Below are 16,266 nucleotides of genomic sequence, written 5' to 3'. Positions count from 1 at the left end.
AGCAAACAGAAAACTTTACGGGATAAAATTGGCTGGAAAAACCAAATAATAGCGGTAGAAACACTGACAAAAATGAAGTTCTAATTATTGAAATAGGCAGCAATGTGAAATTATAATTAAACTAGAAAAATTGAGAAAGAAAAAGGATCTGTATGGAAAAGGTTGAACTTAAAAAACAAAACAACAATCAACAACATCAAAATAAACAAAAACAACAACCAAACCAAAAAAAAAAAAAAAAGAAACACAACCAAAAACAAAGCAGTATGTATATGTTATTGAATATTGTCTGGGCAACACGTGGTCTTCTGGGGTATGAGATGTTAATCACAGTTCTGGTACGACTGGAGGCTGCTAGTTTCTCAAACCCCAGCAGGTAGACACCCTAAATCTCTCTTCAGCCCACTTAAAAGGCACTTTGAACTTGTTCACTTACTGAGCAGAAGCTTTCTCAGGGAAGTGCTTGTCACTGGAATTACTGCTGAAGTGGCTATCCACTTACCCTGTGTGCCAAAACTGGTCTCCCTCTGCCCTCTGCCCCCGAGGGTTAGGGCTGCAAGGCGGCTCAGACCCTGCCCTTAGGCTACTTGGTCACTGGGTTACCAGCTCCCACCCAATTCCAGCTCTGCGACCCTGAGGGCAGAGCTTGCCGGGGCAGATCACTCACAATGGCTTCCTGAGACCCAGAGCCAAACACTATTAGCTCCGTCTGGCTCAGCGGCTCAGGCTGGGGCCCTAGACAAAGGCCAAAGTTCTCCACACTGCCGCTTAGGCTCTCCCCAAGGCAGTTCAGCTGAGTGCCAAGTCCAAAGACACCAAAACAGTTCACAGGTAAGGCCTTTCTGGTTTGCAGTCGCGCTGCTACTGAACTTACAGTTGCGGGCGGGTTTAGACGGATTGAACACACGTGACCACTTGCTGGTTTTCCACTGTTTTAGTACTCTTCTTGGGGTCCAGAAGTCTCTCGCTGACTCCCTGTATCCTCTCAGGGGTGATGATAGGCAGATCCCACCAGCCAGAGATGCCTGGAGTCCTATGTCCCCAGACTCACGGTGCCCAGATGCAAGGAAGCTGTTACTCGGCTGCCATCTTGCTCCGCCTCTCGTTTGTCAGCTCTTGACTGGGGCTGCACCTGTTGAACTTGTCTGACGGTTCATTCGTGGCTGGCAAAAGATGTTATGGGTTGCCAGGAACTCAACTGGGGTCATTTGGCTTCTCTATGTGGCTTGTACTTCATGTTCTCACAACATGGCAACTGGGTTCTTAAATAGAGCATCGTAGTGGTAAGTGTTACAAGAGATCTATACAGAAAAAGCATGGTTTTTATAGCTAGTCTCAGAAAATATAGAGTATAATTCTGTTGAAGTCTATCATGGGAGGTATCCATCGCATTGGGGAATGAGTGCTAGGAGATGTGGTTCATTGGGGCTGGGGGCATCGTTAGAGACTAATTGCCATCATTTCCCCTCTGGATCCCAGTGATTCTTTTCCTTCTCAGGAACAAAATATACACACCCCTTCCCATTACTCCCAGAGCTCCATCTCATCATGCTATCAGGATCAGACTTGCTAGAATTTCATTATCTACATCGGGTCCAGGTGTGAGTGAGACTCTTCAAACAAGATGGTGCTTAATCTGGAGAGCCGTAAATCAGAGACAATTTACCTGCTTCTCATATACTCAGGATCAAATGGTGGGATAGATCGATGCCATTAAAAATGGGAAATATAGGACATGGAGTAATCCTTATTCTGTAGCAATTCTGGAATCCAGCTAAACTCAGGTGATAATTCACCCTGCTTTGAGCACAAGAAATATGTGCTGATTAAGTCTCAGTTGTCCTCTGGGGATTTGCTTGCTTAGAGGTTTGGTTCTATCCTCTGGGCTCTTGGCTTCAGAATGAGTTATTTTTTTCTTGTCCACAAGAAATACCCATATTCACACCTGAGTAGCTATCACAGCCTTCTTCCTTTCATAGACATTTGAGGGAGTTTTGACATCTTTTCATTTTAACAATCTGTTCCTTCAGTAAAAGTTGGGGCAATTATCAGAGTTATTTCTGTTCTTATGTATCAAATTATAAATACGCTCCACTAGACTCGCACCCACTTTTCTTTCTGTAGCAGTTCCTTCTCTGCCTTGGTCACCTGTGAGGCCACTGTGGCATAATACCCTCACAGTTTTCAGTTATCATTCCTTGTCTGATAAAGAGTGTCTAAAAGGCAAGTCTCTTAGATTGATAACAGACTTTTTTTTCCCTAGGCAAGAAAATATACAAAGCATACCCTTTGAGATGTTTAGAAAATATTTTATCTAGCTGAGCAGGTGTAATAGGCCTGCCCTTGTTATTCTTAGAAGTCATTTTTTTCCTAGCTGAGATGATCTATGAGGAACTGCCTTAAAACTTTGTGAAGTCTTAACAAAGGATCTCGCTCTTTCAACCTGAAATTTACACTAAGGCCGCATTTTACCGGAAGAGCTCTAAGTCTTTGCCCAGATGCTATTTCTTACTTTGAAAACATTCTGCCATCTGGAAAGACTGCAGTCTGTATTTGAAGTAAGTACAACCATCTTTCTTCTATTTAAGTGCTGATAAATAATTCTGTAATACTTTCTGTAGGTCATCATTCTCTATCTGTATTTTTCATAGGCAGCTAAAGTAAAACAGTTGGTACTTTTTATATTCTGTTAGGAAAAAATGTTTCCTAAGCTACATCAGTAACTCTATGTGATAAATACTTTGACAACATAGGCAGTTGTTGATTGGGTGGAGGACTCGTCAAAGCTGTCTCGCCAGAGCGCAGGCCATGGAGGTGCATTGTTTGTCAAGTATTTAAAAATAACATCGAAATTAATAATTTGTCAAGTATTTAATAATAATATCGAAACTAACAATTTCTTTTTTCTTTTTTTCATCATAGCTATGAACATTAATGCAATCATGGGGCACCATACACTAGTTTTATAGACCATTTGACATATTTTCATCACACTGGTTAACATAGCCTTCCTGGCATTTTCTTAGTTATTGTGTTAAGACATTTATATTCTACATTTACTAAGTTTCACGTGTACCCTTGTAAGATGCACCGTAGGTGTGGTCCCACCAATCACCCTCCCTCCGCAATTTCAACGAACAAAAGAAAACAAGTAACTGAAGTTGTTTTCTCTTTCTTTCTTTCTTTTTTTCTTTTACTTTTTCTTTTTTCTTTTTTTTTTTTTTCTGAGACAAAGTTTCACTCTGTTACCCTGGGTAGAATGCCATGGCATCATAACTTACAGCAACCTCAAACTCTGAGGTTTGAGCAATCCTCTTGTCTCAGCCTCCCAAGTAGCTGGGACTACAATTATGAGCCACTGTGTCTGGCTGGTTTTTCTATTTTTGAATGTCTTGTCCTTGCTCAGGCTGGTCTTGAACTCCTGAGCTCAAAGAATCCACCCTCCTTGGCCTCTGCCAGAGGGATTACAGGTATTAGTCCCTGCTCTGGACAAAATTTTTAAAAAATATATATATTTATTATCACCATAAAGCAGACATTGTAAACAGTGTCACCAAAAATAATGCTGTTTCCTGCGAGGGCAGCCCTCTGTCACTGTTCTCTCCTTTGGCTATGATGGGATATCACTCACCCCCATGATTATGTCTATATGATAAAAAGGATTTTGTAGATGCCATTGAGGTTACTAATTAGTTTCATTAATCATAAGGAAGACTATTTTGAGTCGTCCCTACTAAACTAGATGAGTTTCTAAAAGGGGGTCTAGGGCTTAGACAGAAGTCAGAGAGATGTGATCCTCCCAGCCTTGAAGAAGCATGCATCCATACTCTAAGCCGCCTGTGAGGGATGAGATTTCAGTGTGGAGAGACCCTCAGTAGGGAGCCCAGATACGCGGGGCCTGAATTTCTGACCTGAAGATACTTTAACATAATAAGTGATATAGTTTTAGGCCACCAAATTTGTGGTAATTTGTTACACAGCAATAGAAAACTAATACCTTTGATTACATTTTGTTATGCTATGGTTTCCTTTTAGATAATAATTATAAGTAGAGAGTAATGGTAAGTCACCAAATTCAGTGTGCTAACTATATAAATAGTTACCACATTAAGTCCTACATATTTCTGAAGTCTAACAGAAGGATTCTTGGAGAGAAATAGAATGTGCTTTAGAACTACAGATGAGGAAGCAATTATTTATCCTTGATGGATAAATAACAACTGCATCATGTTGACATTTAAGTTAGACCTTGAAGGATGAGGAACAGCTGGCCAGGCTGACAAAGAAGAAAAGGACATTCTAGACTCAACAGCATGGGTTGTCACCCCACATAAAAGTTAAGTGCTTGGGATTATGAAAAATACCCAGACTGAGCATTAAGGTGACTTTAATGTACAGTTAACTCAGTACCAAAAGTTTCATTTTAGAGGAGACAAGTTTTTGAGTTGACAAATAAGCATCACTTTTTTAAACAATACATATACCTTTTAAAAGAAAAGGATTGTGAAAGATTGAAATCAATCTGTTGTGTGTTTGGACTTTATGATTAATATCATCTAAAATGTGAAGCTGGGACAGGACAAAGTATTTGGAAATGGAAGAATTAACATTTACTTAGTTATAGTAATGGTCATAGTACAAATTATGTCTATGTAAGTGTATGCTTTGTACAGATATATATGCTGCCTCATTGAAAGTGTGATAAGAAATCATGATATTTATATGAGGTGCTGTTTTACATTTAAAATATTGTCAGTATTAAACTACATGTACTTTATTTTAAACATATTTTAACCCATAATAAAAATGATCTCTTATATCAACCAGAAGGGAATGCATTATTTAATCATAGCATTTAAGAAAGCCATTTCGAGTTAGACAGGAAGTTTGAAGTTGATGTTTCAAAAACACAATAAAATAAAAATTATGGATGATTTTTTATGTGAAACCAGAAAAGCTCACCAACCTGGGAGTTAGTTCAGTGACAAAACTTTAAATTCTGGCCACACAAGCAACAATATTGAGATACTAAACCAAGAGTAACAAATAGTTATTTTACTTTTTCTCCTCTCATTTAACTCTGCTGCAGAAATAAGTGCAGGTCCTTGCACAACCAGCACGAGGAAAGAACGAGCCAGCACCTGTTCAGCTTGAAGATTAGGTTTTTATAGGGAAATACTTAGTGAGGTTTATAGAACAGAGTTCATATTACTGTTTGAACAGTATTACTTTATGAACAGAGTTCATATTACTGTTTCTCTCTTTTTTTCTCTCTCATCTCCATTTTAAATTTGACTAATATGTTTTTTTTCTTTCTTAGAAGAGGAAATGGAGGCTCAGAGAACCTCAACAGAATCACTGAATCTCATATGTGGAATGAAATGCGTGGATCATCTAGACCGTGCCCTCCTGATCTATGTATTCAAGTGATAATGTTTCAAAAACATTTTGAACATTTTATCATTGAAATCTAGTACCACTCAGCTAGTTCTCTAAGCAGGTCAATGGTTGAGTAAAGATTAGAATTCAGATCTCTTTCTCCCCTTAACTTTTTCCTCCTTTGACCTCTCTATGTTGTCTATGAGTCAATTGTGTTAAGTAGTGGAAGAACCCTGGTGGGACACCGTGTGAGCGTTGAAAGTTTTGTTAGTCTTGGAGTTAGTCCTGTCTTGCTGTCTAGAAAGCATTCTTATCCTGACCACCAAAGGCAGATGGATGACTCAGTCTCACTTCTTTAGTGCAAGACAATCTGTAAATCTATCAAATCCCCCCCACTTTTAAAAAATTTTGAGACAGTCTCACTCTATGCCCTTGGTAGAGTACTGTGGTGTCATCAGAGCTCACAGCAACCTCAGACTCCTGGGCTCAAGCATCCTCTTGCCTCAGCCTCCTGAGTGGCTGGGACTACAGGTGCCTGCCACAACACCCGACCACTTTTTTTCTGTTTGTAGTACAGACAGGGTCTCACTCTTGCTCAGGCTGGTCTTGAATTCCTGAGCTCCAACAATCCACCTCCTTGGCCTCCCAGCGTGTTAGGATTCTAGGTGTGAGCCACTGCCACCAGCTGTCAAATCTTTAAAAATAGCTCTTATTACTGAAATCTAGTACCACTCAGCTAGTTCTCTAAGTGGGTCAATGGTTGAGTAAACATTAGAATTCAGATCTCATTCTTCCCTTAACTTTTTAAGGCAGCGGAAGGGTCCCTACCTAACAAAGAAAACATTGTGACCTGATTGTTGGCACCCCACATTAATCTGAAAGAAGAAAAGAGAAGAAAGGAGCAAGCCAACATTGCCTTTTAGGAAGTGGCCTCTTCTCATATATTTTTCTGATATTTTTATATGTTGAATTTTCAAAAAAAAGCTACATAAATGTTTACATCCAAAAATTGTTTAGAAATTATAGGTAATGTTACATTATTTTAGTTAGTATAACTTACAGACAGAAAGGTAAAACTTACAACTTATGGAGAGTACCAGAGCTCCCTGAGACAACTTTTTGGAATGTTCAGGCACACTCTTCCCAGGAAAGAGTGAAGGAATACACAGCATTTGAACTTGCTTCCTGTTTGACTGGCCTCTGTAGCCATGAAGTCTGCAGATTGGCTCGTGTAGCTCTTCATTTCATTCTAATGGTCAGTTGCAAAGCAATTGAAACCTATTATATAGGAAAATATCATGACTATGCCTTTCTAAACTCTCCAGGGATTATAGTAATATTGGTGAGGGCATTTTTAGAAAGAACATTCTGGCGGTTTTAACAGTTGATAGATGTGATTTGCGCCTACCTTGTCATGGTTGTTTTGAATGCGGAAAGACGTGCCATTAGAGCTAATTTTAGCTCCACCAGCCTCGCTGACTTCTTACAAAGAACACCGTACAAACTTATTCGGCATTAAAAAAAACGAGGCTTCCTTTTACATTTGAACTGGTGTTTGTACATATGTGTAAAACATATGTCACAGTGCCAAAAAATAAATGTGAATAATGTTCAGGATAGACTCACATTACTTTGTTTTTTTGTTTTTTTTTTTTTTTGTAGAGACAGAGTCTCACTGTACCGCCCTCGGGTAGAGTGCCGTGGCGTCACACCGCTCACAGCAACCTCTAACTCTTGGGCTTACGCGATTCTCCTGCCTCAGCCTCCCGAGCAGCTGGGACTACAGGCGCCCGCCACAACGCCCGGCTATTTTTTTGTTGCAGTTTGGCCGGGGCTGGATTTGAACCTGCCACCCTCGGCATATGGGGCCGGCGCCCTACTCACTGAGCCACAGGTGCCGCCCAACTCACATTACTTTCATTTGCATTTTATTATTTTTAATGTGTTTCATGTTCATATTTACACCAGAAAGTCTAATGTAACTGTCAAAATGTGTGGCATGAGTATCAAAAAAATCAATTTAAGGTTAGGAAATAAATAATGCCTTCACAATAATTATTTTATTTCACACACTTACATATTCATATATATGTGAATATATAAGAATAAGCGAACTTTATTTTATAATTAAGATAGTAATCTCATCAATTTACAAGTTTTAATTACAATAAAATTCTTCACAAATAAAGTTACTATTGTTAAAAAAAAAAGAAGGAAACTATTATTTTGGATGGTTGGTGCTTTATATACATCATATAATTTAATGAACAGAGCACCAGAGAACTAATGTTTGGCAATGTTTTTGTGTGGAATACTTAGATCCCCTTTTCATGGATTCATAGTAAATCAGCACTTCAGTTAGTAGAAGTATGTATTAAAGAAGTATGTTAGAAGAAGTATTTTACAAACTTCTTGTCATGGAAGAGACTCTGAAGGATTACAAAATAATTTTAATATCACTTCTGCCTCCATTTGTCTAGGTTTCCAGGATTTTATTCTAAACTCCATAGGAAAAATAAATAAACAAATAAAAAATAAATCAGAAGGAGGATTATCGATTGAATAGTCTTATGGGTGTTGAACCTGCAAATGAAATAGTCTTAGTCTGGAAATACAAATTATAAGTTTAAAAAATGTAGACATTTGTGAACTTGGTAGATTGTATCTACCCAAACTAAAAATATCAGAAACTGTCTTCAGCAGGTTGCGTGCAGCTGCTGGAGTGCTTCCCCTGTCTCTCTGCTGCGTTTTCGTTCCCGTGTCCCATACAGTAGCAATTACAGGTGTAGTTTTCCTCCTCCCCCCCTTCTCTGTAGTTGACTCTGTTCCCCTGCTTAGACTTATCCAGAGGGCTCCTTTATCTTCAGTGACGAAACCTCCACCCCACCTTGCCTACCACAGCCGATGCTTTGAATGAGATTTTACCTTCGACACCATATAACCGCAGGTCCATACATGTCTTCACAGCCCTGACCATTTGAAGCATTTTGCTCAATGTCAAGCCCTGCACTTGTGCTTTGCATTTCATTCTCCATATTAACTTTCAGAAATGGTCACTATCTTTTCCGTGTCTTCTATACTCAATCTCCTACGAGGAATTTCCCCACCACTAATTAAAAATATTTTCATGTTTGTTGCTGTTAAAAAATCAAACAATAAATGCATACAATTCCTTTAACTTCTACTTAACCCATACAGCTACTATCCTATCTCCTTCTTTTAAGAATTAAATATAGTTTAAGAATTATCATTTTTATTCTCTCATAATTTCATTACCACAAGGTATCCCATTCCTTCCTTGAGCCATTACAACCTGGCTTCCTGCCCCATTACTGCCCTGAAACAACACTCAGTAAGGTCACTGAGGCTCATTCTGCTGCTTGTCCTGGTGGCTATTTATAGTAACATTCCACTCAATATAACAGAATAATTTATTTTATTTTATTATTATTATTTTTTTTTGCAGTTTTTGGCCAGGGCTGGGTTTGAACCCACCACCTCTGGCATATGGGGCTGGCACCCAACCCCTTTGAGCCACAGGCACTGCCCCAGAATAATTTTAAAATGATGACCGGTCTTTCCTTCTTCAAAACTTCTTTTCTTGGGTTTTCATGTTAAAACTTCCCTTCTGTCCCCTCCCTCCCCTCCCTCCTCCCCCTCCTCCCCCCATTCTCCCCCTCCCGTTCTCCCCCAATTCTCCCCCTTCCGTTCTCCCCAATTCCCCCCATTCTCCCCGTTCCCCCCATTCTCCCCGTTCCCCCGTTCTCCCCCATTCCCCCTGTTCTCCCCCATTCCCCCCCATTCTCCCCCATTCCCCCCCTTTCTCCCTGTGCCCCCCCTTCCCTTCCCAAATGTTCCATCTGTATCTCTGTCCATCTTTTCTCTTTCTTCTTTGCACGTTATTTAAAAACTCAGCACTAGGGCTTCTCATCCTCTCACTGTCACCCACTGTTTCCCCTGGTAATCTCATCTACGTACAGTGCTCCGGTTGTGACCTACGTGGAGATGACAGCAGAGCTCATTGCCTTCCTTTCTCCTACTGCCCTTTCCCTTGTTACTTATCTAAAGAATGGTACCCTTCAGTGCATAAGCCAGAGCACAGGCACAGTCTCAACACCCTCCTCTCTCTCGGCACTCGTCATGACTACTTAAGCAAATTCTGCTGACATTTCCATGTAAATATCATTTGAATTCATCTTTTGTTCTTGGTTTCCACCAGAGTCACCACCACCTTCATCTAAGCTATGAAGAGTTTTCACCCGGATGGTGCCAGCGTGTCTCGTTTAACTGCATTCACTCCATCTTTCCTCTAGTTCTCTATGCTGCAATTGCTCACCTGCCCATGCTGCTCTGCCTCCAACCCTTAAAATCCTTTGATGATTTTCCATTTTTCTTTGGATCAAAGCAATCTTCTTGAAATGACCTGTGAGGCCGACTTATATGGTCTGCAACTACCAAAGAAATTCTTCATTTCTTTGTTCTGATTATAAAGCACTCTTCCATAATCTGTATCCAACAAACTTTCCTACAATACCTCCTTATTTAACACATTTGTTCTCAAATTGTGATCCAAGCCTTGTTTCTTCATGTAGGCTTCTGACTGCCATGTTAAAGTCTGTTATCTCCATGGTAATCTTTCAGGATCTTGGTAATTCCTGTTTTTATGACTTCCCCCCATTAGAACTTCCATTTGTGTCAATGATTCTTAAATATCTACTTTTTCTAGTCACCTATAAATTTCATCTGGGAAGGCATTAAGACTTTTGTTCTTCCTTATTGCATCATTAATATTTAAAAAGTCATTTATTCTGTGACTTATTTAATACCTTTCTCATTAGTGTTCAGCTGGTACCTGGAGAGTTCATGACTCTGGACTCCATTCCACTTTTACGATCCTACTTTTGACCTTTTGGTCCTGGCATGTCCTGTTTTCTGTGCTTCTTGACTCTGAGCATCCTTCCAAGGCTATGCTTGGATATGGTATTCTGACACTCCTGGCCTATTCTGAGCATTTGTAGACCAGATAGTTTACTCAGTCTACTGAAATTTCAAGATTTGGACAGAACCTGCTGCTATTTAGAGCTGGCATTCTTCCTTTTCCTCAAGAAAATCTTACATACATACCTTGTACTCCATTTACTTCCTTTTTATTTGTATCTTACCCGGATGAAGCATTCTGTTTCAAAACTGCAGGTGTTCTTACAGGCAGTGCCTAATATCTCAATTATGTTTGAGTTTTCAAATTCAGAACATTTTCTCAATGAGAATTTTGAATGTATTTGGTTGGCTTCTTACATACCTTCTCTCTTCTGCCCATTAATTGTAAATATTACTATAAAGTGTCAATTTAAAAATTTTTAATTTTTAAATAAATTTAAAAAAAGGCAAAGTAACCTATCCATAATCACACTTTAAGGAAGTAATTAAATTAGGACTTTGATCCACACTCTATGACATTTATTACTATAAAACATTAGTTCAAAATTTATTTTTTAAAAAGCTTTAAAAAGGCAAAGTAACCAATCTATACATATATCTAGCTACATATCTACAACCTACATGTATAGTTGTAGAATTAGTTTCTACAGTTCTAGGAAGTTCATATATACTCATGAGTATTAATGGTTAAAGAGATTCAAATGTTTTCTTGGATTTTTAAATACTCTATAATTTAAAAAGGCTAATTTATTAATTTAATTACTTCTGTTTCAGGCAGCAAGAGAGAAAAAATAAAAGGCCCAATCATTTTCAAAGAGCAAGGAGTTTTGTAACCTATACAAATATAAAGCTGGATAGCATATTGTAATTATAATTCAGTGGTTTAACTGAGGGAACACTTCTAGGTTTCAAATGTTATATGGAAGAGATTGGTACATTGCTTGTGTTTGTTCATACTGACCCCAGAAACCAGGTTACTGTTAGAGTGGCCAGGTGAGTTGAGAGGTCACGTGAGGCAGCAGGACTCAGCCCGGGCTGTGTGACTGCTGTGGCCCCTGTGATGCTCTCGGGAGATGAGCTGTTTCTCCCCTGCCAAGGTCAGGCAGAATCCTTGCAGATGGCAGAATCCCTCCTACCTCCTTGCTTTCTAGGCAACAGCAGACACTGCACCCCACAGGCAACAGAGAGTAGCGATAACTCCCTTGGGGTGGGGATATCCCTTTCCTTATAGGGTATGGACAGTGGTTATAAATCTGTGCTAACGGTGCGAAGAATCACTCATTTTGAAGGAGGGCAATTGCTCTGGAAATAAGAATTTAGTTTTAATCAGACTAACAGACTCCCAGTTGCTTAAATTATTGAAATATTATGCTGGCTCCCTCGAGCAGTGGTTCTCAACCTTCCTAATGCCACAGTATATTTTCATTGTTACAAAGGGGTCGTGACCCATAGGTTGAGAACCGCTGCAAGGGAACTTAGTAATATAATCTGGTTTTTATGAATGTTCTTAACTATGTGATCAAGAAACACTTATTGCCTCAGTGGTCCCCAGACAAATATATATATATATATATATATACACACACACATATATATGTGTATATGCATATATATATATGTATGTGTGTGTATATATATATATATATTTTTTTTTTTTTTGTCTACTACTGTGTGCTGGGAATATTTTCTTCAGTTTCCATGAAGACTTCTCTGACTGGGGAGATCCACTGTTGTCTCTTCTTGTCTGAATCTCTGGAATTTATATCAGTGCCACAGCCTTTTGACCCTGACTGGTTTTCTCAGTGAGGGTATATAATTCTCAATAGTTTTTATTTCTGTTTGTGCCAACTAGTCCAGCATATCACCCATGTAGAATGTGATCAATATAAATTTTTGAATGGATAAACAGAAATTTTTTTATAAGTTAAAAACAGACACTATCAGGAGAAAAAAATCTTCAAAGGTAAATTTTAGCAATTTTAGCACAAAACTATAAAACAAGGACTTCATTTTTAAAACCAGAGATAGGAAAAACACCTAAAAGAACAATGAAGCAGTTTATCAGTTAATTGAACTCTGAAATTAATCATTTTTATATGCATGCAATGTCCCTGTTTTTACTCTAAGTTCAAATATGAGTGCCAATGTTGAATTCAAATAGAGCTCTTGTGAATGACTAACTAGCTCAAGGTCAGCAACAGACTAAACATGCTGCTTGTCTGCTTCCCAGGAAGTGTCCTGAAGTTGCAAGTGTAACTAAAAGGTCACTGCAATACCGGAGAATTTGCATGATGAAGGCTTCTGGGAATATGACTCCACATCATAGAACCCTCTCTTAGGCTGTTTAAATTTTTAAAGCAATGAGTTTTATGACCTTGGGAAATGATATCTCTTCCTGGAATCACCTTCTGAAGCATAGCATGACATAATAATGGCAAAGACATTAAACATTCTTGTAGAATATTGATCTGTTGAAATTATATTCGGGTTAATAGAACCTATGCATATATATGTATATATGAAGTTGTATTTTCATTTACTGGCCATTCCCATTCAGAACAAGTAGTGCTGATGACTGGTTTTGCATCCATTAAGTGCTTTTGTTTTCTTTCGGGTGATATTAAAGTATTGTGTGTGTGTCAATGATGTTGAGATGTATGGTCTCCACTGACGGATATGTTGATTGATTCCACATTTTTCGCTATTGTGAATAGTTCTGTGATAAGCTTATGAGTATTGGCATCTTTTTGATAAAATAATTTCTTTTGGGTAGGTACCTTGTAATGAGATGGCTGGATTGAACAATAGGTCTATTTTTAGTTTGTCGAGGAATCTTCATATTGTTTTCCATACAAGTTGTACTAATTTACATTCCTACCACAGTGTATAAGCTTTCCCCTTTCTTAATATTCTTGTTCACATCTTTTTTTTTTGACTTTTCAACTATAGCTATTTTTTCATATACCATAAAGTTCACTCACATACAATATAAAATTTCTTTTCAAATTTTTTAAAATTTTTAATTATTATGAATTCAAAATAGTTGTATAAATTTATGGGGTCCATGTGATGTTTGAATATAGGCATACCGTGTATATTACTCAAGTTAGGTTGATCAGGGTATCCATAACCTCAGGTATGTAGTATTTATCATTTCTTATGTTATGGATATTCCGGTTCTACTCTTTTAGTTATTTTTAAGTATATTATGACTTACTATTGACTATTATCACTTCATGTGCTATCAAATATTGTTCATTCTAGCTAACTGTCTAACTACGTATTTGTGCCCATTAAACGTCCCCACTTTGTTCCCCCACCCCATCTGCTACTCTTCTTGGCCCTGGTAACCATCATTCTACTGCCTTCATGAGATCATTTGTTTTAATAGTTAGCTCCCTCATATGAGTGAGCACATATAAGATTTGTCTTTCTGTGCTTGGCTTATTTCTATTAACATCATGTTCTGACATTCTTAATAGAAATAGAAAAAATAGTTATGTTTTGCCATTCATATGAATGTGTAGGTGATTATATATTGATTTCATAGTAGTATTGAGTACATTGGATACTATTTTTTCCATTCTTGAGATATTTAAGAAAGTAGAAGGGGAAAGGAGGGGGAAGGGAGGAGGGAGAGCATTTGGGGGACCTCACCTAATGTGCATTATGCAATCGTATATTTCAAAACTATTAAGAAATGAGTATAATTGTGATGGATGTGTTACTAAGTTCAATGTAAGCATTTCACATTGTATATCAAAGCAGCAGTACACTGAACCCCATAAATGCATCAATGTACAAAGTTATGATTTAATAAAACATAATAACATTTTAAAAAGAAATAGAAAAAATAATTCTAAAGTTTATACAGACCTACGTAATTCCCACCATAGTTAAAGCCATCCTGAGTAAAAGAACAAAACTGAAAAAATCATTTAACCTGACTTCAAATTATACCACAGAGCTTTAGTGATCAAAACAGCATGGTCCTGGCATAAAAATGAACACATAGACCAATGGCACAGAATAAAGAACCTAGAAATAAAATCATATTGAATCAATCAAATTAGAGTTCAGGTCTTGTCAATTTTTATTTAATTTGATATCATTTTTGGGGGGAGCAAGAGAGCATACATTGATATATATACATTTTCTTGACATCTCCCCAAAAGTTTATACCTAGTTAAAGAGAAAATAAACACGGTTAAAGAAAAATTAAACAAGCATACGTCTGAGATTCTAAAAACATTTGTAAATCCCTTGTCAAGATTATTTTACTTTTATAAAAGCGTAATTACATATAAGGACTGAGAGAATTGTATAGGAGGGAACATGGAGGAAGATAAGCTTTTTCTCTAGATATACTAACATCACATTTCATGACTTTCTAAATTCACTGTATTATGTGAAGTTTTTTTTTTACACAAAGACTTTCAGGCTGACCATTAATGCTTCAGAATCCCTCAGCTATGTAAGAATATGCCTGTTTTTTATTCTCCCTGCTCTCAGGTCTGTGGATATGTACCTACTTGTCTTTTTCAAAGAGTGTATTTCATTCATTCATAATTTTCCTATTTGGTCTTTTATTTTAGGTTGAAAATCACTTGACATCATGTTTGTTCTCCTATATGCTGTGTTCACAAATCCCAGTCTGGGACTGAGATACCGTATGCAGAGCAAAACGTTGAAGGGAGTTTTTGGAACTATAAGACATAAATCACCAGCCCTTCAATGAAACGTGTTAAAGCAATTCACTTTGGTAGAGATGTTCCCTCGGAGAGACTCTAAAGTAGTGGACACTCAGCCAAGGCCAACTTTTGTTAAATGTGAAATATATGATGCCCTCCTGGCCTGCTGATACCTTATATTGGCAGGTAATCATTTTACTAGCTAAGCATAACATAAAGAGATTTAAAAATAATGTGCACACACATTAGTGCATATCAGTAGAATCATATTTAAAATAACATAGACATCAGTTAAAGCAGAAAATATAAAAAGGTAAAAAGTTCATAGTAATATAGAATTCTCTACAAATGATTCATTCACTAACTTTTCTAAATAATGAAGTTAAAACTGGTTTTTACTATTCTCAAATGAACAATATCACCACAAGGCACTAAATTACTCCAATTACGACTTGCTTAATCTGACAATCTAGAGGCAAATGAAATGGAGGAGGATGAGGCAGGAGCAGTCCCTCATAGTAGGAGCTAAAACATTGACAACAGACGCCATGGGACCTCACGTGGGTGTTTTTACAGTAGTTACGGAAATTGCTTCTCTCATACATCACAAGATTTCATTCCTTTCTTCTACAGAACTACAAACACTCCATTTCCTTTTTTGAAATGTGTAGTAAAATACCATACATGTGAATCCTCCTAAAGACCCGATAATATTAAAGATAGATCAGGATTAAGCAGAGTACTAAGCTTCTATTACTAGCATGAAGTGTAATTCGTTGTACTACGGGCAATGGGGGAAGAGGTTTTATGGAGAGGTTTTTCTTTTCTGATCTGCACAAGTCACATTGGTCTTACGACATGAAGAGACAAATTCAGCTGCAGGCAACGGGATTTCTCTCTTCATGTTCTAAGGTTTTCTCCATCTTGAGGAATGTTTACTTTGGATGTTTTATGCAACCATCTCACTTACCCTTCAGAGATCTTTGAGATATCTTCCTCTAACATATTCTCCATGGTATGATGTTCTGTGATTTATTCTCATCCCTTTTCCCTTTCTAAAGCCTAGCAAGTCTTAAGAACCTAGCTCAGGTTTATGCTTACCTTCCCAGATTCTGTCTTGACAAATGTCATGCTTCTGATGCTGTATGCTTGGTTGGAAAGAAATTTCCCAAGAAAGGCAGGTGAGTAGGGCAGCATCAATGAAAATCACCTTTCAATTCAGCCATTACTTCACTTTCTCCAAGCTTCCTTTCGTACT

The sequence above is a fragment of the Nycticebus coucang genome, chromosome 6 (assembly GCF_027406575.1).
Source record: "Nycticebus coucang isolate mNycCou1 chromosome 6, mNycCou1.pri, whole genome shotgun sequence".
Taxonomy (NCBI): Eukaryota; Metazoa; Chordata; class Mammalia; order Primates; family Lorisidae; genus Nycticebus; species Nycticebus coucang.
This window is presented reverse-complemented; position numbering follows the sequence as displayed.